This window comes from Nycticebus coucang, chromosome 4 (genome assembly GCF_027406575.1).
Source record: "Nycticebus coucang isolate mNycCou1 chromosome 4, mNycCou1.pri, whole genome shotgun sequence".
NCBI classification, from domain to species: Eukaryota; Metazoa; Chordata; class Mammalia; order Primates; family Lorisidae; genus Nycticebus; species Nycticebus coucang.
The window spans coordinates 131717608-131742079 of record NC_069783.1 but is presented as its reverse complement, the minus strand read 5'-3'; the positions used below and the strand labels follow the sequence as shown (position 1 = coordinate 131742079).

General features: G+C 45.5%; 1 long non-coding RNA gene and 1 pseudogene across 1 annotated transcript; both read left to right on the top strand.

Annotated features, from left to right (window-relative positions):
• Nucleotides 1–2387: 2387 nt before the first annotated feature.
• Nucleotides 2388–3026, top strand: LOC128583489 (dnaJ homolog subfamily C member 14-like; annotated as a pseudogene).
• A 9424-nt stretch (nt 3027–12450) lies between these two features.
• On the top strand, nt 12451–23799 carry LOC128583522 (uncharacterized). The gene is made up of 3 exons (XR_008379486.1): nt 12451–12502; nt 23026–23101; nt 23385–23799. It is a non-coding gene; the product is annotated as an uncharacterized LOC128583522 (long non-coding RNA).
• Nucleotides 23800–24472: the final 673 nt, after the last annotated feature.

Below are 24472 nucleotides of genomic sequence, written 5' to 3'. Positions count from 1 at the left end.
TGCCAATCAAAACCTGCTCCATCTCATTATTTCTTATCTCATATTTAATTAGGCACGTTCCTTGGGTTCTCAGTGGGGGTTGGCGGGAATTTTGGCACCCAGTGGAAAAAAGAGACCAAGGGAGAGGCTCAAGTCTCTCCAGGAAAACAGGCCAGGACCAGAGGAGTCTGGTCATCAGGACATCAGCGCCTCTGCCTTCTTCCAGCCCTCTTCTTTTCGTTCACATGACGCCCTGGCCCCCACTCCCTATCTCCTTCCTGGGTGGAGCTGCCTATGGCTAGAGCCTCCAGATATGCCCACGCTCTCCGCCCTGGGGTCAGGGCCCTCTGTCTATCCTGAGTCCTCTCTTTCCTCAGCCTGGAAATCTGGCTTTGGGCCCAGACTCCTGCCCACACTTGTGCTTCCTCTCACTCCTGAGAGCTGGGCTGTTCAGGACACTCTAGCACTGACGACTTCATGAGCTCTTAAATTTGGGACCTACTTGGATTTTTCCCCCAACAGCAGCTTCAGAGACATAAGAGGAATAGGAGGAAGCCCAGGGAAACTCACACAAAGATCTGTCAGGAAGCTCCAGACACTTGGCAAAGATAAGCTTTGAGCTCCCTGGAAACCAGGGTGAGGAGGGAAATAGCAGCTTCTTAATTTCTATGGGATTCAATAAAGCATTTGTTGGAGGGAAGTTGGTGTCCTCTAGGCTGAAGCCAGATGTCTTGTCGCTGTTAAAAGTGAGGACATGTTGGTAGCCAGGGGAGCTGCTCTTTTTTAGGGCCCCCTGACCCCAGGTCCAGCTGCTCCAGGGGCAGGAGTTACTGCCACTTTTAGGCATCAGAACTTACCTTGATGGCTGTGACCTAAGACTCTCAAGAAGCCCTGGAGTCATGGCCCAGAAGAACCCTGGAAAAGAAGGTTGTGTGGAGCCCACCACAGTGGGGGTGCCTCCCTCAGGACCCTGAAATACTTTCATTCTGAGGACTTGGGGACTCAGTAGAGACTGCTCCTAATGGTCCCTGCTGCCTCACGGAGTGCTCTGGTCCTAAGTATACATAGCCCCTAAACCCAGCCCACTGGTCAGATCCAAGCCATGGCCCCCCAAGAGGTCCAGGACCACCTAGGGATGGAAGGCCACTGATCAGAGTGAGGTATCTCAGCAGAAGAGTCAGGAGTGGACCAGGAACTCTCAAGACAGAATGAGGCCAGGAAGACGGGAATCCTTCTTTTCTATCTATTCCATCTGCTTGTAACTGTCAGGAACCCCCTGGAATCCCTAAAGGGTCTTATTCTGACAGAAGAGATGGCTCTTCCAACAACTTTTGCTCCATTGTGCTTTTCCAGCCTGGGGGAAGATGAGGAGTTGGAAGAGGAATATGATGATGAGGAATCCCTTAAGTTCCCTAGTGATTTTTCATGTGTGTCCAGTAGAAAGAAACTCCCATCCTGGAGATAGCAAGCAGCACCACTTTCCAACCAAGAAGGATGCTGGCGAGGGTGGACATAGAGACCCTAGATGCCCTGGTTGAGATTGGTTGGGCTAGAAATGAAGCCCAGCAGTTGAGCACAGAGGGATTGTGGGGAGCAGAGGACACGCCAGCTTGGACAGCTTGGACAGGCCAGCTTCTGGTGGCTGATTGAACTGCTGCTATTGGTGGGAGAGTCTGTGGAAACTTGTGGCCATCTCTTCTATGTCTGCAGGCAGCTGAAAAGCAGTGATCTGGACCTTTTTCAAGTTTGGGTGGGAGTCTGGGCAGGGTGGCTGGGGGGCTGGGCCCAGATGATGTTCCAATTTCTAAACTAGGGATTTTGCTATGGGGCAGGGCTATTTCTTAGGCTACTTTTGCTATAGGGCAGCCCACTTTCTTAGGCTACAGGGTGCTTCGCTGCTCCTGGGTCTGGCCCTCTTTTGGGGATGTCTATAGTTGGGCTGGTGGTTTCTGGTGGGGCTGGGTGACTGATTAGGCTGACAGGATAAGGCCATCTGGCTTTTCTTGGCTAGATTTTCCCACCTTGCAGCGTGGCTTGACCCTGTTGAGAGAGAGGCCATGGCAGCAGTGGGTTAGAATAGCTCAATGGGGCTGGGTGGAGTTTCCTTGGGTAGAACAAAGGACTCATAGGCAGGGGAATACACCTGTAGCCCCTGGGAGCTACTGCCAGCCTGAAGAGAAGTGGCTCGACTCTTGATCATGGCTGGGGTTCCTGAGGATGAACTGAATCCTTTCCGTGTGCTGGGGGATCCGTGTGCATCAGATAGTGAAATGAAGAAGGCTTATAGACAGCTGGTAGTGATAGTTCATCCTGACAAAAATCACCATCCTCGGACTGACGAGGCCTTCAAAGTGTTATGGGAAGCTTGGGACATTGTCAGCAGTGCTAAAAGGTGGAGGAATATGAGGATGAAGCGAATGACAGAGAATGAGCTGAGCCAATCAGTGAATGAGATTCTGTCCAAGCTACAAGATGACCTCGGGGAGGCAATGACTACGATGATGTGTAGCCCATGCCAAGGAAAGCAAAGAAGATTTGTAATGGACCGGGAACCTAAGCGTGCCGGATACGGGGCTGAATACAATAGGCTGCCTCCTGCGGAAGGAGAGTCTGGGGCAGAGTCAAGTATGTTGATCTTGACTGGAGGGAAAGGTGTGTGACATCACAGGTACTCTCCTGTCCACTAGAAATAGGGGCTTGTACTTCCAATCTCATACATGCTCTAAACTGATGTTTTTGGCCAATTGTGCCTTGTGTTTGTGGAGTGGGCTGGATGCCAACGTGCAGGAATCTCCCCAGGTCCCTTATCTCATCTCATTTGGTTCTCAGATCTCAGGCACTCAGTGGATGACAGAGACCCACCCTGGATTCTCTTCCTGCTGACCTTCAGGATTTCTTGAGTTGCATCTTACAAGCACCCCCAGGACAGATGTTCAACAGGAATTTCTTTGCAGCACCTTAGCCTGGCCCTGGGGCCACTGCAGCCTCTGAGCCTAACAGCACAGTACCCAAGGGAAAAGCCAGACGGAAGCGGTGGAAGTGAGTGAGGAGGGCCTTCCACGGATACCCCTTCTCTCCTCAAATCAATGTAAGGGAATGAAAAGGACCGCAGACAGCATGGGATGGAGATTTATTTATTTATTTTTAAATATTTGAAAAAGGGAAAATGTTAAGCTTAAAAAAAAAAAAAAAGTGAGTGGCTCAGCTCCCGTAGCATAGTGGTTACGGCTCCAGTCACATACACCGAGGGTGAAGGGTTCAAACCTAGCCTGGGCCAGCTAAACAACAATGACAACTGCTACCAAGAAATGGCTGGGCGTTGTGGCAGGTGCCTGTAATTCCAGCTACTTGGGAGGCTGAGGCAGGAGAATCACTTAAGCCCAGGAGTTTGAGGCTGCTATGAGCTGTGACAGCACAGTACTCTACTAAGGGCAACATGGTAAGACTCAGTCTCAAAATAATAAATAAATAAAAATAAGTGAGGACGTGTTTTACCAGATGGTTCGGCATTAATGGAAATTGGGCTGTGAAAAAGGTGTACTCTCAGGAGGCTCAGGACATGGCAATGGCCATGAGCCAGCTCATGGGAAGTGCCCACAGCTGCTCCTGCACAGAAGTCCTCAGAGCAGGTCACCATCACTGGTCGGTGGGAGGTGGGGGAGCAGTGTTTACAGAGGAACAGTCCCCTGACTTACCCTGAGGGTAACTTCTGCCCCTGAATCCAGAGTAGGTCCTTGATTTAAATTCACAGCACCTTGTACCCGCCACAGAATGTCCTCTCCTGCCTGATGTTCCCTTGGGTGTCCCCAGACCACTGGACTGTGCCCCACTCTTGCCCCAGCCTCGCACAAGTGTGCAGCACAGACAGTCGCCTGCTGTCTTCCTGGGGTGGGGGCTATTTATTAGCAGTTACTTCTTTATTTCATCATGGGCCTCACCTGGAAAACCCCGAGTGGGGATGGCTGTGATGCTCCCAAGTCTGAGGCTCCAGGCGCTCTCCAAGACGAAGGAATAGGGTAAGGGAGGACAGCAAGGCCTACCCCAGTCCAGGCGTGGGGCTTTGGACCCTCTGCTGCTCTGTGAGGGACAGAGGGTGTGGGATCACAGGCAGCCGTCAGGCATGTGTCACTGTGGGGAGGTGCTGTGGGGTATCCTAGATGATTCTATCCCTCAGCTCCTATTTGAGCTCCCTATGACTGACTTCCAATTTAAGGACTTGAAACAGCGTGAATTTATTCTCTCCCGGGTCTGGAGGTCAGAAGTCCAAAATGACTCCCAGGGGCTAAGATGGTGTTGGCAGGGTCACCCGCTTCTGGAGACTCTGAGGAGAATACAGTTCCATGTCTTTCTAGCTGCTAGGGGACATCCACATCCCTTGGCTTACAGCCACTTCCTCTGTCCCTAAAGCCACCAATGTAGCATCTTCAAACCCCTCTCCCTCTCTCTCTCTCTCCCACCCCCAAATCTCCTTCTCTGACTTTGACCCCCTGCCTCTCTTGTTCCCTTTTAAAGACCCCCACCTCAGACCCACCCATCCAAAGAATCCAGGCTAATCTCCCACTTGAGTCTTCCTAACAAAGTCCCATGGCCACACAACATGGTACGTTGACAGGTTCTGAGATGGGGACACAGCCGTCCTTGGGGGACCATTATTCAGATGACCACAGATGTTTCCAGCTCTCTGGGGATTCAGGAAAACTCTTTTTCCTATTTCTCTGTGCCCCTGTCCAGTCATGTCCAGCCCACTTCTGGGGCTCTTCCCAGCGCCCAGGCCCATCCCTCCCAGTCCCTGTTCTCTTGAGGGCCTTTCTCCTCCTGGGTCCTAGAAAAGGGACTGTGATTTTATCCACAGCTCCAAGGCATTTCCTTGGCTCTGGCCTCCTGTGGGGAAGCACTCTCTCCACACCTCTCAGTCTGCCCTTGGAGCAAGATCCTGTTATGATCCTCAGCCTGGAGACCTTGGGTGACCTGCTCCGGGCTATAGCAAGGACTCAAACCTGGGCCTATCCACGTCAGATCTCAGCTCTGAACCCAGGTGCCCACCCAGCCAGGCCCTCCCACTTTGTCCAGCCTCCTCAACGGAGAGCTCGGAGCCCACTGGACCCAGGACCTCTGGCCCAGATCAGGGGACAGAGTTACTTGGGCCAAAGACACACGGAGGGAGACAGGGGCTTTGGGTTGGAGGGCCCAGTTTCCTTATGCTTCATGCCTCTTCTCCTTCCTCAAAACTTGGCATCAGCCAGGTGTGGTGACTCACACCTGTAATCCCACTTGAGGAGGATAGCTTGAGGACCAGAGTTTCAGGATACAATGAGCTATGATGATGCCACTACACTCCAGCTTGGGCAATAGAATGAGACCCTGCCTCAAAAAAATACATATAGTATTTTTTTAGTATAGTATGTTATATAGTATATAACATATATGTCATATATATTTATGTTATATATTATATGTTACATCCACATTTATTATATATGTTATGTATACATATTTTTTTTTTTTATTGTTGGAGATTCATTGAGGGTACAATAAGCCAGGTTACACTGATTGCAATTGTTAGGTAAAGTCCCTCTTGCAATCATGTCTTGCCCCCATAAAGTGTGACAGGCACCAAGGCCCCACCCACCTCCCTCCATCCCTCTTTCTGTTTCCCCCCCCATAACCATAATTGTCATTAATTGTCCTCATATCAAAATTGAGTACATAGGATTCATGCTTCTCCATTCTTGTGATGCTTTACTAAGAATAATGTCTTCCACGTCCATCCAGGTTAATACGAAGGATGTAAAGTCTCCATTTTTTTTAATGGCTGAATAGTATTCCATGGTATACATATACCACAGCTTGTTAATCCATTCCTGGGTTGGTGGGCATTTAGGCTGTTTCCACATTTTGGCGATTGTAAATTGAGCTGCAAGAAACAGTCTAGTACAAGTGTCCTTATGATAAAAGGATTTCTTTCCTTCTGGGTAGATGCCCAGTAATGGGATTGCAGGATCAAATGGGAGGTCTAGCTTGAGTGCTTTGAGGTTTCTCCATACTTCCTTCCAGAAAGGTTGTACTAGTTTGCAGTCCCACCAGCAGTGTAAAAGTGTTCCCTTCTCTCCACATCCACGCCAGCATCTGCATTTTTAGCTTTTGTGATGTGGGCCATTCTCACTGGGGTTAGATGATATCTCAGGGTTGTTTTGATTTGCATTTCTCTAATATATAGAGATGATGAACATTTTTTCATGTTTTTGTTAGCCATTTGTCTGTCATCTTTAGAGAAAGTTCTATTCATGTCTCTTGCCCATTGATATATGGGATTGTTGGCTTTTTTCATGTGGATTAATTTGAGTTCTCTATAGATCCTAGTTATCAAGCTTTTGTCTGATTGAAAATATGCAAATATCCTTTCCCATTGTGTAGGTTGTCTCTTTGCTTTGGTTATTGTCTCCTTAGCTGTACAGAAGCTTTTCAGTTTAATGAAGTCCCATTTGTTTATTTTTGTTGTTGTTGCAATTGCCATGGCAGTCTTCTTCATGAAGTCTTTCCCCAGGCCAATATCTTCCAGTGTTTTTCCTATGCTTTCTTTGAGGATTTTTATTGTTTCATGCCTTAAGTTTAAGTCCTTTATCCATCTTGAATCAATTTTTGTGAGTGGGGAAAGGTGTGGGTCCAGTTTCAGTCTTTTACATGTAGACATCCAGTTCTCCCAACACCATTTATTGAATAGGGAGTCTTTCCCCAAAGCTATGTTCTTGTTTGGTTTATTAAAGATTAGGTGGTTGTAAGATGTTAGTTTCATTTCTTGGTTTTCAATTCGATTCCAAGTGTCTATATCTCTGTTTTTGTGCCAGTACCATGCTGTCTTGAGCACTATGGCTTTGTAGTACAGACTAAAATCTGGTATGCTGATGCCCCCAGCTTTATTTTTGTTACAAAGAACTGCCTTAGCTATATGGGTTTTTTTCCGGTTCCATACAAAATGCAGAATCATTTTTTCCAAATCTTGAAAGTACGATGTTGGTATTTTGATAGGAATGGCATTGAATAGGTAGATTGCTTTGGGAAGGATAGACATTTTAACAATGTTGATTCTTCCCATCCATGAGCATGGTATGTTCTTCCATTTGTTAATATCCTCTGCTATTTCCTTTCTGAGGATTTCATAGTTTTCTTTATAGAGGTCCTTCACCTCCTTCGTTAGGTATATTCCTAGGTATTTCATTTTCTTTGAAACTATGGTAAAGGGAGTTGTGTCATAATTAGCTTCTCATCTTGACTGTTATTGGCGTATACAAAGGCTACTGACTTGTGGACATTGATTTTATATCCTGAAACATTACTGTATTTTTTGATGACTTCTAGGAGTCTTGTGGTTGAGTCTTTGGGGTTCTCTAAGTATAAGATCATGCTGTCAGCAAAGAGAGAGAGTTTGACCTCCTCTGCTCCCATTTGGATTCCCTTTATTTCCTTGTCTTGCCTAATTGTATTGGCTAGAACTTCCAGAACTATGTTGAATAGTAAAGGTGACAGAGGACAACCTTGTCTGGTTCCAGTTCTAAGAGGAAAAGCTTTCAGTTTTACTCCATTCAGTAAAATATTGGCTGTGGGTTTGTCATAGATAGCTTCAATCAGTTTTAGAAATGTGCCACCTATGCCTATACTCTTCAGTGTTCTAATTAGAAAAGGATGCTGGATTGTATCAAATGCTTTTTCTGCATCTATTGAGAGGATCATGTGATCTTTATTTTTGCCTCTGTTAATATGGTGGATAACGTTTATGGACTTGCGTATGTTAAACCAGCCTTGCATCCCTGGGATGAAGCCTACTTGATCATGATGAATGAGTTTTTTGATGATAAGCTGTAATCTATTGGCTAGGATTTTGTTGAGAATTTTTCCATCTATATTCATGAGTGAGATTGGTCTGAAATTCTCCTTTTTGTTTGGGTCTTTTCCTGGTTTTGGTATCAGGGTGATGTTTGCTTCATAGAATGTGTTGGGGAAGATTCCTTCTTCCTCAATTTTTTGGAATAATTTCTGCAGTACAGGAATAAGCTCTTCCTTGAAGGTTTGATAGAATTCTGGAGTGAAGTCATCTGGACAAAGGCATTTTTTGGTTGGAAGATTTTTTATTGTTTCTTTGATCTCAGTGCTTGAAATTGGTCTTTTCAGGAGCTCTATTTCTTCCTGGCTGAGTCTAGGGAGAGGGTGTGATTCCAAATATTGATCCATTTCCTTCACATTGTCAAATTTCTGGGCATAGATTTTCTGGTAGTATTCAGAGATGATCTCTTGTATCTGTGTGGGATCAGTTGTTATTTCCCCTTTATCATTTCTGATTGAGGTTACTAGAGATTTTACTTTTCTATTCCTCCTTAGTCTGGGCAATGGTTTATCTATTTTATTTTTTCAAAAAACCAACTCCTTGTTTCATTAATTTTCTGAATGATTCTTTTGTTTTCAATTTCATTGATCTCTGATTTGATTTTGGATATTTCTTTTCTTCTACTGAGTTTAGGCTTAGATTGTTCTTCCTTTTCCAATTCCATAAGATCTCTTGTGAGATTGTTGATGTGCTCTCTTTCTGTTTTTCGAATGTAGGCATCTAAAGTGATGAATTTTCCTCTCAAAACTGCCTTTGCAGTATCCCACAGGTTTTGGTAGCTTGTGTCTTCATTGTTGTTATGCTCAAGGAAGTTAATGATTTCCTGTTTTATTTCTTCCTGCACCCATCTGTTATTCAACAGAAGATTGTTTAATTTCCATGCCTTTGGGTGGGGTCGAGCATTTTTGTTAGAGTTGAGTTCCACCTTTAGTGCCTTATGGTCTGAAAAGATACAAGGTAAAATTTCAATTCTTTTGATTCTGTTGACATTTGTTTTGTGTCCCAGGATATGATCAATTTTGGAGAATGTTCCATGGGGTGATAAGAAGAATGTATATTCTTTATCTTTGGGATGGAGTGTTCTCTATGCGTCTATCAAGCACAGTTGTTCTAGGGTCTCATTTAAATCTCTTATATCTTTGTTTAATTTCTGTTTAGAGGATCTGTCCAGCTCTGTAAGAGGAGTGTTAAAATCCCCTGTTATTATCAGATATGATATTGCTCAGACTGAGTAAGGTCTGTTTCAAGAATCTGGGAGCATTTAAATTGGGTGCATAAATATTTAGAATTGAAATGTCTTCTTGTTGTATTTTTCCCTTGACCAATATAAAGTGACCATCTTTGTCTTTTTTGACTTTAGTTGCTTTAAATCCACATGTATCTGAAAATAAGATTGCAACTCCTCTTTTCTCCTGAATTCCACATGCCTGAAAAATTGTCTTCCAACCCTTGACTCGGAGCTTTAATTTGTCTTTTGAAGCCAGGTGTGTTTCTTGCAGACAGCAAATGGATGGCTTGTGTTTTTTAATCCAGTCAACCAATCTATGTCTCTTCAGTGGGGAATTCAAGCCATTAACATTTATTGAGATAATTGATAAGTGTGGTAGTATTCTATTCGTCTTATTTGGTGAGAGTCCATTGCTTAGTTTTATCTTTTGCATCAGTGTGGAGGTTAGGTTCTGTCCTTTAATTTCTGAGTTCTTACTTTGCTGCTGATCCATTGTGGTGGTCAGTGTGCAGAACAGGTTGAAGTATTTCCTGTAGAGCTGGTCTTGTGGCAAATTTCCTCAATGTTTCTATATCCGTAAATGATTTGATTTCTCCGTCAATTTTTAAGCTTAGCTTAGCAGGGTACAGAATTCTGGGCTGGAAATTGTTCTGTTTAAGTAGATTAAAGGTAGATGACCATTGTCTTCTTGCTTGGAAAATTTCATTAGAGAAGTCTGCGGTCACTCTGATGGATTTGCCCATGTCAGTCAACTGGCGCTTACTCCTGGCAGCTTGCAGAATCTTTTCTTTTGTCTTGACTTTGGACAGGTTCATCACAATGTGTCTTGGAGAAGTTCAGTTAGAGTTGAGGTGACCTGGGGTCCGATATCCCTCTGAAAGCAGTGTGTCAGAATCTTTGGTGATATTTGGGAAATTTTCTTTTATAATATTCTCTAGTATGGCTTCCATTCCTCTGGGGCATTCTTCTTCCCCTTCTGGAATTCCTATAACTCCTATGTTGGAAGGCTTCATAAAGTCCCATAATTCTGACAGTGAACATTCTGCTTTCTCTCTCTTCTTTTCTGCCTCTTTTACTATCTGAGTTATCTCAAGAACTTTGTCTTCTACCTCTGAAATTCTTTCTTCTGCATGATCTAACCTGTTGCTGATACTTTCCATTGCATCTTTAAGTTCCCTAATTGACTGTTTCAGTTCCTTCAGCTCTGCTATATCCTTTTTATATTCTTAATATCGTTCATCTCTTATTTGATTCTGTTTTTGGATTTCCTTTTGGTATTTTCCACTTTATTAGCAGTTTCCTTCATTGTTTCCATCATTTCTTTCATTGTTTTCAGCATGTGTATTCTAAATTCCCTTTCTGTCATTCCTAACATTTCTTTATAGGTGGAATCATCTGCAGTAGCTACCTCATGGTCCCTTGGTGGGGTTGTTCTGGACTGGTTCTTCATGTTGCCTGGAGTTTTCTGCTGATTCTTCCTCATGAGTGATTTCTTTTACCTGTTTCCTTGCCCTAATTTTCCTTTCACTTCCTCTTGTTCTTTAAGTTCTCGTGCCTGTGGAAGTTGTGGGCGGGTGTAGATGGATTGAACACACGCGACCACTTGCCAGTTTTCCACTGTTTAAGTCCTCCTCTTGAGGTCCAGAAGTCTCTCGCTGACTCACTGTATCCTCGCAGGGGTGATGATAGGCAGATCCCACCAGCCAGAGATGCCTGGAGTCCTATGTCCCCAGACTCACGGTGCCCAGATGCAAGGAAGCTGTTCTGCATCGAAATTCTTGAATGAGCTAGAGCTGAAGTCTGTCTTCTTCCTGCCCTCTCTTCCTTTCCTCCTTCCTTTTTTCCTTTCTTATTCCCTCCTTCCTATCTTTCTTTAATTGCTCTTGGCAGGTTTTGTAAAACAAAGTTATGTTAGCTTCATAAAATGAGGCATTATTTATTTTCCAGATTTGTTTTATTTTCTGGAGGAATTTGTGTAAGGTTGGATTTTTTTACCAGTGAAGTTCTCTGCACCATTGTTCTTCACTGGAATATTCTTACTACTGATTCAATACCTTTAGAAGAATTGAGAACTTCTATTTCTTCTTGAGTCAAGTATACATGTTCAATTAGATTTTTTTCTAAGAATATTATCATTTCATCTCAAACTATTGGCATAACAGGTTAAAATAGACTGTCATTACTCATTTTAGTCCCCTTTCATTCTTTTTTTTTTTTTTTTCCTTTGGTTGCAGTTCAGCCGGGGCCAGGTTTGAACCTGCCACCCTCGGTATATGGGGCCGGCGCCTAACCAACTGAGCTACAGGCGCCACCCCATCCCCTTTCATTCTTCATAGGAATGATTTGTTCCTGATTTTTTTTATTCTTGATTAAGTTGCCAAAGCATTTTCAGTTTCAGTAATATCATCAAAAAACTGACTTCCTGCTTTATTGTTGTATCATCCTCACTGAATAATTATTATCTATTTTTTAATATTTGTCCTTTCCTTTCTTATTTCCTTCATTCTATTTTTCTTTGAGATTCTATGTCTTCCAACTTTCTGGGATGTATGTATAGTGAATTTATTAATTTTCAGCCTATTTATTTTCTATAAAATTTTGATGTCCATTTTAAGGTTCTCCATTTCTCTTTGTGTACTGTGTTAGCCATATCCCACAAGGTTATCGTCATTGTTTAGTTCAAAATATTACTTAATTTCTAATGTATCTTTCTAAATCATTGAGAGGCTATTTATTTCCAAGCATATGAGGATGACCTAGTTATATATTTGTTACTGACTTCCAGTATTTTGCTTATACAACATATAAAATATTTTGAATAGTTTCAAGTCTTTTGAAATTTGGGCTTGTTCTATGACCCAGTATTTGGTCTATTTCTTAATCTGTTTGTGTTACTGTAACAAAATCCCATAAACAGGTTATCTTATAAATAGCCAAAATTTATGCTTTACAGTTCTGGAGGCTGAGAAGTCCAAGATCAAGGTGCTAGCAGATTCCCTGTCTGGTGAGGATCTGTTTCCTGGTTCACACCTTCTGTTTCCTGGTTCACAGACATCACCTCCTTGATGCATCCTCATATGGTGGAAGGGACAAGGCAGCTCTCCAGGGCCTCTTTCATAAGGCCACTAACCATCTCCCAAAGTCCATCATATTGGGTTTGAACTCATAAATTTTGGAGGTACACAAACATTCAGATAATAGCAGTCAATTTTTGACAATAGCCTTTTTCTGCTTGAAGAGCGTATACGTACTGTAACTCTGGATGGAATATTCTACATATAAACACTTAACCTTCTGCAATCTTTTTTTTGGCCGGGGCTAGGTTTGAACCCGCTACCTCCGGCACATGGGACCAACGCCCTACTCCTTGAGCCACAGGTGCCGCCCATCCTTCTGCAATCTTCACGTTATTTCAGGTAATGTGTCTTCACCATAAAATCTTCTCAGATTTGGTATCAGTATAACTATGCCACTTTTCCTTGGGGTAGGAAGTTCATGGTATCTTTTTTAATCTGTTTACTTTTTGCCTTTCTATAGGTGGGTTCTCAGTATGTTGCCCAAGCTGGAGTTTGGGGGCTATTCACAGGTGCAATCACAGCCCACTGCAGCCTCAAACTCCTGGGCTCAAGTGATACTCGCACCTCAGCCTCCCAAGTAGCTGAGAATACGGGTGTGCACCACTGCACCCAGCCTATGTATACTTTAAAAAAATTGTTTACTTTTTTCTTTCCTTTCTTTCATCTTTATTTTTTTTTTTAATTGTTGGAGATTTATTGAGGGTACAAGAAACCAGGTTACACTGATTGCATTTGTTAGGTAAAGTCCCTTTTACAACTGTGTCTTGCCCTCAAATGGTGTGTCATGGAAGCCCGGGGTGTTCCCACTTGTGCATGGGGTGAGGAGTCCCCTGGGGCCAGTGAGGACAGCTCACACCGAGACCCCACCCTCCTCCCTCCTTCCTTCTCTCTCTGCTCTCCCCTTCCCCATCCTCCACTGTGTACTAGGTCATTAATTGTCCTTATATCAAAATTGAATACATAGGATTCATGCTTCTCCATTCTTGTGATGCTTTACTAAGAAGAATGTGTTCCACTTCCATCCAGGTTAATACAGGATGTATTAAGCTTGACAAGATGTCAAGTCTCCATCTTTTAAAATGGCTGAATAGTGTTCTATGGTGTACATATACCACAGGTATATCCATATCCATTTCTGGGTTGGTGGACATTTAGACTGTTTCCACATTTTGGCAATTGTAAATTGAGCTGCGATAAATAGTCTAGTACAAATGTCCTTATGATAAAAGGATTTTTTTCCTTCTGGGTAGATGCCCAATAATGAGATTTCAGGATCAAATGGGAGGTCTAGCTTGAGTTCTTTGAGGGTTCGCCATACTTCCTTCCAAAAAGGTTGTGTTAGTTTGCAGTCCCACCATCAGTGTAAAAGTGTTCCCTTCTCTCAACATCCACACCACCATCTGCGAGATTTGTGATGTGGGCCATTCTTGCTGGGGTTAGATGAAATCTCAGGGTGGTTTTGATTTGCATTTCTCTAATGATTAGGGATGATGAACATTTTTTCACATGTGTGCTAGCCATTTGTCTGTCTTCTTTAGAGAAGGTTCTGTTCATGTCTCTTGCCCATTGATATGTGGGATTGTTGGCCTTTTTCATGTGGATTAATTTGAGTTCTCTATAGATCCTAGTTATCAAGCTTTTGTCTGATTCAAAATATGCAAATACCCTTTCCCATTGTGTAGGTGCTTTGGTTGATGTTCCCATGTATACTTTTAACTATTCTCTATCTTACGCCACCATTCCTGGAAGTAGGAGTTCTTTTCCAAATGGCTTTCTTCACGCATTATTCATTTGTGAAATGTGCCCTTATAGTACTCCAAGAGTCACATCTGTGTGCATTCCATTTCTAAAATTTTAGTTGCATCTCTATGATGGAATGTCTCAGCCTTTTCTGTGCAGTATCTAGGGCTGAGGTGAGATTGCCAGGCACCCCCCTTCAACCCTTCCAGAGCATGTGTGCAGACGTCTATTACAGACCACCTCAGTGAGCAGTCCTCTGGTCACAGAAAACCTAACTCAAATGGCCTTAAACAGAAAGGGAGTGACTTATTTGCTTAACTGCACCCAGGGCCCCTGGCCCCATTTGTCTAGGATTCTCCTTGCCCTGCCCTCATCCCTCTGTTCCTGGCTTCCCTCAGGGAGACGAATGGCTCTGGCAGAGCAGGGCATTACCCCTGCACACAAGGCCACACAAAGGAGGATGAGGCCATGAAACTGGAATCCCAGGGGACAGTATCTGCTGTGGCCTGCTCCGTGGGCCATGTCAGATCCCACACCCATCCCTGATGGCAGTGACCAGAGCTCAGGCCTAAGCGCCATTCCTTGAGGCACAACTAGAAGAGGGTTGGTGAGGCCTCGGGTCTAGAACAGGCAGTTGGCGATCACCCCCACCCACAAGGCGGGGGGCAGATTGGAAAGGTCTGCCATGAACCATGCCCAGGGTTTCCAGTGTAAGCGATCGTGGAAGCCCAGGGGTGTTCCACCTGTACATTGGGTGAGGAGTCCCCTGAGGCCAGTGGGGACAGTTCAGCAATGAGTGGTTGGGGTGGGGCAGGTCCATCATGTCCCTCAGCAGGGTAAGTCCCAGCTGTCTCTCTAGCCTGGGGTCCTGAGGGATTTCCCTGCACCCGCTCTCAGCCAGACTTTTCCCATCCCCTTGCCAAGCCTGGGCATCCTCTTCAACACCATCCCCTGGCCCTTCTACAGGTATTAAAGGGGGAGGAGACAGTTGGATTTGGAGTCATACCTGGGTCCTGATTTAAGTCCAACCACTTTCAACCAGGGATATTTGAAAGGATATGTAATAACTTTCAGAGTAATGTCTACATGAGGTTTGTATGGGCCTTGTTTTGTTTTTGATAGGAGGATTGAGGATTTGATGAAGCACGTAGGTAAATGGCCACATTACTGGGCACAGGATGGGGGTCAGCACCCCTTGGATCAGAGGCACCCCTTGGATCAGAGGCACAGCCTGTCCCCTACTCCTGAGCACTGGGGGTTGACCTCACATGCCCTGGCCCAGAAGACAGCCCAGGCCAGCACCCACAGCAAGCTGTGCTCAGAAGGACAGACCCACAGGGGAAAGAAAGGGAGAGTGGCCTCAGAGCAAGAGGAAGACAGAATACGCACTGCACAACCCAAGTAGAGTCCCCCCACCTGTCACATGACTGAGTTTCTTGACTAGCAGAACCTGTGTGACTGGCCAGGACATCACTGTGGCCACAGCTGTATAGACTGGGAAAGACAGGTTGCTGCATCTTCTTCACCAGCCATGAGCACAACCTTGGCTGGCTTTGTGTCTGGTGGCAAGATGTGCCACAATGGAGAGGGTCACATCGCCCCACCTCCGGCGTCACACTCCATGTGGCCAGTGCTGAGCAGGGACAGGGACAGACCACAGGAGTCTGTGCAGCAGTCCCAGGCTCCAGTGCAGGTGTCTCCTCCTCTTGGACTTCATGCTCCAGCAGATTCACCGGTATCTAAAGCATCGTGGCAAATGAGGATGCTGTGTGGAGCCTCTGGAAGTACCAGAAAAAATTACAGCACAGAGCTCTAGGATTTGGGAGCAAATTGGTGTCCTCTTCTGCAGATGACTGTGCTTTCTTTGGAAAACAGCTTCTTCTCACTACGGGGCTGTGGTAGAGGCTGAATTCTGACCATGGGACACCAGATGTGCACCCAGCTGGAGCTTGCCACCAGGAACCGGTGTTCAGACTCACTTAGCCGGAGCTTCCCACCATGAACTTGGTGTTCAGACCCACTCAGCTGGAGCTTCCCACCAGGAACAGATGTTCAGACCTACCCAGCCGGAGCTTGCCACCATGAACTTGGTGTTCAGACCCACATGGCCATAGCAGCAGAGAAACTCCTGTAAGAGCTCAGTCAGGGTCAGGAGGGATAAGTAAGTTTCATGAGGAAGTGGCTTGGATTCCTTTATAACCTGCTCCTCTCCCTTAATCCAGCCTAAGGCCTCTTGAGTTGCCCTTAGAACCAGAAGGAGAAAGAAAACGCCTGAGCCTGGTTTATAGCTGATCTGCACAATATGCCAGTACCACTGCCCCAGGGCCTGTCTTGGGGGTGACCCTGAGTGGCAATAGTGAAGAAGCTTTCCTAGGGGGCAGAAGACTGATGGGCATATTGCAATGGCAAGTCAGCCTGGATTCAGAGATGGCAAGAAATACGGCGCTGCAGGGATTCGTGAGGAGTTCTGGAATTTTGGCTGGATAGTCAGGGACTCAGGAGGATCAACGATCCGGATGTGAAAATCGATGACGAGGACGAGTGGGAAGAGGTGTAGGGGCGGGCCCCTTAGAATGGACACTAGGAGAAGACACCTATGTTCCTGTGAATGATGACCAAATGACACATGAACACCCTTGGCAGAAGAGGCCTCAGTAATCATGTGGACCAAAGGACAGACTTCACAGACGTCAGTTAACTTCGTCCGCCAGCCATGCAGGGTTTGCCCAGCAGGCTGGTGGCATGCCTAGAGGCTGTCCTTGACCTTCTAAGTTTGGCTACTATGGTTTAGATGTGGTTTATCCCCTAAAAAACACGTGTTAAAATTTAGTTCCCAGTGTGGTGCTTTAGAGGCAAGGCCTCTAGAGGTATTTGGGTCGTGGGGTGGGTCCGTCAAGAATAGATTAATGCTCTCCCTTGGAGGTAAGTTCCGGCTCTCAGCAAGAATGGATTCATTCTCTCAAAAGCAGAATGCAGAAAAAGAGAGAGAGAGGGGTGTGTGTGTGTGTGTGTGTCTTCCTCAGCTTCTCTCTTTTGCCCCTTTTCTGTGTGATCTTTTTGCACGTGTGTAGGAGGCTGAGCACCAGGCTTGTAGAAACAGTCACTGGTTCTTGAGGGAGGTGCTTGGAGTGGGACAATCTCCTAGCTGGCATGGAGATGTTTTGTAGCCCGGAGACAAGCCTCAAGGAACTTAGTGTGTTAATAAGATTCGTTGCTCCTTAGCAAGCAGGTGTTATACTTTGAACATCTGTGGTGCAACAGGGTGGGAGTTGCACATAGAAAGAGCAAAGCACGTAGCCCTTGTACGTCATCACTGGGCACCCCCCACACCAGTTGCATACTGTTCCACTAAAAGGTCATGGCAGAGGTTACTCGGGGCTTCCCTGCACCTATGGGAAGTCCACCTCTTGCAAGCATTTGTACTTCTAATCTGTGTCTCGGCTGTTTCCTTTGCACGGTGATGGAGTGCCACAGAGGCACCGATGCACAGGCCTGATCCCCTTCATGTTCAACCATGAGTTGAAGCAGCCTTAAGCCTTACCTGACGCAGTTTCCTAATATGGAACTTTGCAGGCACCGGGATCATAAGCCAAGTAAATCTCTTTTCTTTATAAAATTACCCAGCCTCAGGTATTTTGTTATACTACCCAACAACACTAATCAGCCCGAGGCTGGCTTGGCTAAACTGACACCAAGGGGCTCATCCATCAAAAGCAGAGACAACACTTGGTCCCTAAGTATAACACCACTATTCTCTGGGCCCAGACAGCCACCTGGTGGTAGGCTGATTCCATTGGATGGGATCACACCGAAAGGGCACAAATACTGGATATTATAGATAAGCTGTTTCTGCCTGTAATGCGTCTTCCACTACCACCATGCCTGGACACGGGGGATGCCTCAGCCACCATCACGGCCTTCTCCACGGTGTTGTGTCTAATAAGGGGACTCATCCCCCTGCAAAGGAAGTATAGCATGGAATTAGCTGGTCTCACCACACACCCGTCACCCAGAAGGGCTGGTCTAACTAAAAGAGGAGGGGCTTACTGAAGCCTCCTGTAAGAGCTGAGCGATAGCACCCTGAAATATGTGGCTATGTCCTACACATAGTGCTACTGATGCTTTGATTCCAAGACCTTTACATGACACAGTGTTTTTAAAGGTGCCTGGGATGTGTTTCAATCAGGCATGGGAAGACTCACAGACTCTGGAAATGACTGGTATAAGGGAAGAAGCTTGTCATGCTCACAGATATCAAAAAAAGAAGACACGCTGTGCCACACAGGGCCATGCAGGAAAGCGCCAGGGTTGGTCTGGAGACAAAGAGGGGGTGGGGGAAACGTGGGGAAGAGACTGCAAGTGGTTTCCATGGGAAGGAACAGAAGAGGCAAGGCAAGCATGTTTGTGATTGGCTAGTTGGAACAGTTTCAGTGGGCTCCGGAGGCTCCACTATACCTGGCACTATAGTGATTAGGGCAGATGGACAGTGACCCAGAATGTGATAAAGGAATCGCTTCAGCACATGGGCTCTGGATTGGTTGGTTTGTATGTGAAAGGCGTGCTATTTACTGTCTCCTGGAATTAGCTCGCCTTGGTGGGGGATAGGGGGCAGTCCCTCCAAGGTCAGGGCCCAGAGATCCAAGATTCAAAAAGCAGAAAATAAAAAGGCATGGTTGATAGTCAGTGTCCCCAGGAGCCAGAATACATAGGTCTGAGGACCAAAGGAGAGAAGAGTGGTTTCTTTCATGATTAAACCCCAATATTTGCTTTCTGCCCCAGCAATTTTGAACTCTGCTGCTTTGTAGATCTTAATTACCAAGAATATAATTCTTCTACCAGAAGACACTACAATGGCTTCATTGAGTTGGAACTAACAGTCTGACAAAGAGGCTCCTTTACTGCAGGAATGATTGATCCTGATTAATGAGGGGAAATTCAGTTGCTGCCACACGATGGAGCAGGGAGTACTTCATCTAGAACCCACACGATGGAGCAGGGAGTACTTCATCTAGAACCCACACGATGGAGCAGGGAGTACTTCATCTAGAACCCACACGATGGAGCAGGGAGTACTTCATCTAGAACCCACACGATGGAGCAGGGAGTACTTCATCTAGAACCCACACGATGGAGCAGGGTGTACTTCATCTAGAACCCACACGATGGAGCAGGGCGTACTTCATCTGGAACCCACACGATGGAGCAGGGCGTACTTCATCTGGAACCCACACGATGGAGCAGGGCGTACTTCATCTGGAACCCACACGATGGAGCAGGGCGTACTTCGTCTGGAACCCACACGATGGAGCAGGGCGTACTTCGTCTGGAACCCACACGATGGAGCAGGGCGTACTTCATCTGGAACCCACACGATGGAGCAGGGCGTACTTCATCAGGAACCCACATGATGGAGCAGGGCGTACTTCATCTAGAACCCAGAGTATTAGGCATCTTAGTACTTCTTCCTACTCAGATCCTCTAAGAATGAAGGTTTAGATCTCTGCACCAGGTACAGAACTGTGACCAGCGGAGGAGCCAGCTGAGGAACAGGGAAATAGCAAATGGGTAATGGAAGAAAGAAGTCATAAATAACAACTCTGACTCATAATTAGGGTTTCCAGACTGAGAGATGCAAATGCCCAGTGAAATCTGGATTTCAGATAAATAGCAAATTGTGTTTTTGGTAAGTCCTATATCAGCAGTCCCCATCCTTTTTTGCAGCAGGAACCAGTTTCATAGAAGATGATTTTTCCACAGATGGGGGAGAAAGATATTAGATTCTCATAAGGAGTGTACAACCTATATCCCTTGTATGAGCAGTTTACAGTAGGGTTAGCACTCAGATGAGAATCTAATGCTGCTGTTGCTGTGGCAGGAGGCAGAGCTCAGGTGGTGAGGCAGTGATGGGGAGTGGCTGTAGACACAGATGAAGCTTCACTCACCTGCTGCTCACCTCCAGCTGTGCACCCACCTCCTAACACCTGACGCATACCACTTCAAAGCCTGGGGATTGCAGACCACAGTCCTATATGGTATTTTGAACAAAATTATACTTTAAAAATAGTTCATTCCTACGGCATCCTGTATTTTATCTGACAAATGGCCATTTAAAAAAGGAGGACTATGGTAACTCTGCATGTTTTTTTTCTTTGCTTGTCACGCATATGTATTTGTATTTGTTAACCAGGTTCTCTTTTCTTATCATTATTTCTTTATTTATAAATTAATTGAACATTCAGTGGAATCGTGGCTCAATTTGAGGAGACATTAACATAGTTAGCTGTGGATACAATGGCTCGGAAGTGTGAGTCTCATTTGGAGGAGAGATGAGAACTTCATTTATACTATAACAGATAGCTGACTGCTCTTATTAAATAGAAACATAGAGTTGTTTTCTTTCAGTTGCTAAAAATTTAAAATATATGTAGAAGGATAAAGACGGAAGCTGAGAAGGAAATGGGTGGACTGTGCCGGTTATGAATAGTATGCCTAAACTCCAAATCCACCCTACCCAGCACAGTTCCACAAGTTGGCCTGTAAAAATCTCGTTTGCCAGTTGCTGCAATGTCAGGGCGCTAGTGGAACGCTGCAAGGCCGCAGGGGCAGAAACGCCAAGGTTGTGATATATTGTCACATCTGTCTTCCCAATGTCTGTCCTTTTTATTCAGCACAGGACTTCATAGTTGGGTTTTGAATGGCCCAGTTTCACTTCAGCATCCCTGACTGACCACCTCAAGCTTGGCACTCAAGTCTCACTCCTCCTGCCTGGCAGCCAGCTCTGCTATGGCCTCCCTCACCTGGGTTATGGCAGGACACTTACATGTGCCAGCCTGCCTGGCACTGGCCCTCTGGCCAGAGGCCAGATGATCTACCAGCCGGACTCTGGCCCATGCTGCTAAGCTCAGCTGGTGATACCCAGCCTCCTCTCTCAGACTACATCTTTCCCCTTCTAAACCATTCATTCAAGTATTTATCGATCACTTAAACATGCCAGTGGTATTCTAATAAATATTTGTGGGTGAATCTTCGTATAGACATATGTTGTCTTTGGGGTAACTATCTCAGGATGGAAGGACTGGGTCATATGCCAGAGGTATTCAGTTGCCTAATTTTTCATACAACCACCAACATTTTTCAAAGTGGATATTCAATTTTACTGTCCCATGAATAGTGTGGAAATTGAAGTAGACACAGAAGTGAACACAGCAACGTCCGTGCCCTCATGGAGCGAGACGATGCACATGAAAAATAACAGGTAATGGGAAGCAGTGATGGGAGATTCGAATTTGTGTTCAAGTTTTGAAATTTATATAAATGGTTTGTGATATACCTACCTTTGGCTACATTTTTTTTCACGCGATATTATGTTTTTTCTTTTTTTTTTGGCCAGGGCTGGGTTTGAACCTGCAACCTCCGGCATATGGGGCTGGCGCCCTACCCTCTGAGCCACAGGTACCGCCCTGATATTATGTTTTTAAGATCTAGCCATGCTACTATATATAGATCCAGTTCATTTATTCTAATTGCTGAATAGCAATTAACATATAAATGTACCACTGTATATATGAAGCCTGACAATTAAGTTCGCAACTTGCTCCTAGAAAATGTGCTTTACACCCTCACTACGAAATAGCACTACAGTCGCCAGATGGCCAAGGGGAGTACTTTGAAGGTGGTCATAGTGATATTCGGCAATGACGTATGTAGCAACTTTTCAAGGATAAGTTCGTGAACTTAATCATCAGGCATCATATATGCTAGGTATTTGGGTTGTTCCCAGCTTTTTGCTACTGAAAATAATGCACCAATTAGCTTATAATGTCCTAAACGACACCTAGAGGTGGACTCTTGGGTCAGGAGGAATGCATGTCTGAAGTTTTACTGCCCTCTACTGGTGGTCTGAGTTTACACCCCAGCAGTGTGTGTGTGTGTGTGTGTGTGTGTGTGTGTGTGTTTGGGGGGGAGGGGGGGTTCTACTTCCAAAGTCTTTACCATGCACCTGGTATTGTCAGGCTTTTCCATTTTCACCACACACCTCTTACTATCGAAGAACTTATGGAGGATGGTAAGTGAGGACTTACTGTATTTCTGCTCTAAGTTTCATTGTTTCTTTCCTCCTGCTTACTTTATATTTAATTTCCAATTTCCTCCTTTTATACTTTTCTAAGATGAAAGCTTTGATGACTGATTTTAGGCCTCTATATTCTTTTTGATGTAGACATCCAAAGGTATAGATTTACCTCTAAACCCTGTTTTCACAGCATTTCACACATTTTGATATATTGTATTTTCGTTTACCTAAAAAATATCTTTTTTAAATTTGTGACTTCCTCTTTGCCTCATGTGCTACTCAGAAGTATATTTTTTAATTTCCAAATTGAGGGATTCAGGAGTAGAGTCAGGGGGAAGGGTCTGTAAAAAGGAGAGGCCAGTCCAGGCACTGGGAAAGATTTAGTTACAGAGAAAGGAGAGGAAAAGAGCAGAGTGGAGTGTGACCAGGAGCCAACTCAGCTTTCGCACAGTTTCAAGACACTTTTATTATCCCTTATCAGTAGGGTTGAATGTGGGAGGGGGTTCTCAGGAGAAGTCATCCTTTCTGCAGAGGGACTAATTTTTGTACTCAGGATAAATCTAGCACTTACTTCCTAAACTGACTACCAGCCGGGCCAGAGTAAAAGTTACTGTTGTTTCCCAGGAACAGTCCTTGAAGCATCCCAGGGGGTGGTGGTGGTGGGGGTTTGCTGTGATCATGCAGTTTGGTTTCTGGCCTGCATTTTCTCACAAGCTGTCTCTCAAAATTTAGCTGTACTCTTGTCAGGCCCTGAGGATTTCCTTCCCTCACAAATATTTCCAGCTATCTTTTTCTGTTATTGATTTTGGTTTAATCACAGTATAGTCTGAAAGAGTACTGTGTATGAGTTCTATTCTTTTAAATTTGTGAGGATGGGTGTGATGGTCTGTCTTGGTGGTGACCCTTCCAAGTGAGTTCTGGAAGAATATATATTCTGCTGTTGCTGGAGAAATAAAATCATCTATGAATGTCAATTAGATCCAGCAGACTGATGGCCTGACGGATGGTGCTATTCAGATCAGCCACGTCCTTACTGATTTTCTGCCTACAGATCCGCCCACTCCTGATAGAGGGTGTTGAAGCCTCCAACTGTGATAGTGAATTCATCTGTTCCTCCTGAAGGCTCTGTAAGTTTTTCCCTCACACATTTTAATGCTCTGTCTTTAGGTGCTTACATCTAAAAGATGTGACGTCTTCTTGGAGATTTGACCCCTTTACCGTGACATAACGTCCCTCTGTATGTGTGGTAATTTTGCTTGCTCTGAGGTCTACTTTGGTTGAAATCAACATAGCTACCCCAGCTTTCCTTTGATTAGTGTTGGCATGATATGTCTATCTCCACCTCTTTGCTTTCAATCCGTGTCATTATATTGAAAGCAAGTTTCTTGCATTCTTTGCCTTGTTCAATAGGAAGGAGTGTGTTCGAGTGGGGAGACCATCCAGGAGGCAGGGGACCAAAAATGTTTCCTGGGCTCCTGCCACATGTATCAGGAGAGCCGCAGGGGACAGATCACTTACTGGCATTTCTGCTCTTCTGAGATGAGAGCATCTGCTGGGCGACTGTCACCACCACTGCCACTGCTCTTAGTACCGTCCCTACCATGTCCCTATCATTACTACCACTACTAACCCTATGTCTACCACTATGACTACTATGAATATTATTACTGCCACCACTATTACTAATGAAAGAACCAGACCAGCGCCATCTTAAGGAGTTACGTTTCACCCCCCAACCCCCGCCCTCTAGTTTCACCTTCCAGGCAAGCCCGGGCATCATGAGACAACTGACCAATCCAGAAGTGCCCCCTTTGTTTCAAGCTGTGCACGCCCATCTACTGCGCGGGACCATAAAACCCCCTTGCTCCGGAACTCTGGGCTCCTGGCTTGGAACCGTTGTAACGGAGACCCCAGGAGTCCAAGTTCGAACTTGCAATGAAACGGCTTTTTGCTTTTGCATCGGACTCGGCTCCCTGGTGGTCTTTGAGGGGGACTTCAAGATCTGGGCACAACACTATCACGGCTGCTGCTTCCACGGCCACTGTCACACTACCAGGGCCGCTATTACTAACCACTGCTACCACTCTCCCATTACTCCCACTACTACTATCCTTGTTACTATCACTGCCGTCACCACCACTTCCCTCCCCATTGCCACCCAGCACCAGCAGTCACTATTCTCCCGGCTGCTATCACTGGCACCCCCGTCCCCAGTGCTGTCACTGCGGCTGGTGGCAACAGCAGCTGATCCACCGCACTGCTACCTCCTGGGGCTTTCTCCCCAGCCGCATCACCACAGGGAGGGGGTTGGGTCTCCATGTCACACGCGGGGCAACTGCACCAGGATCCTCAGGACATCTGTCTGGACCGCTTGGGTGAGGATGGGGCGGCAGGACCTGGACCTGCTCCATCCGGTCACCAAGGCCCGTGCTCCTTCCAGGGAGCTGATGCCACAGGGCTCTCCTCCTGGGACCAGGGAGGCTTCACCACCAGGAACG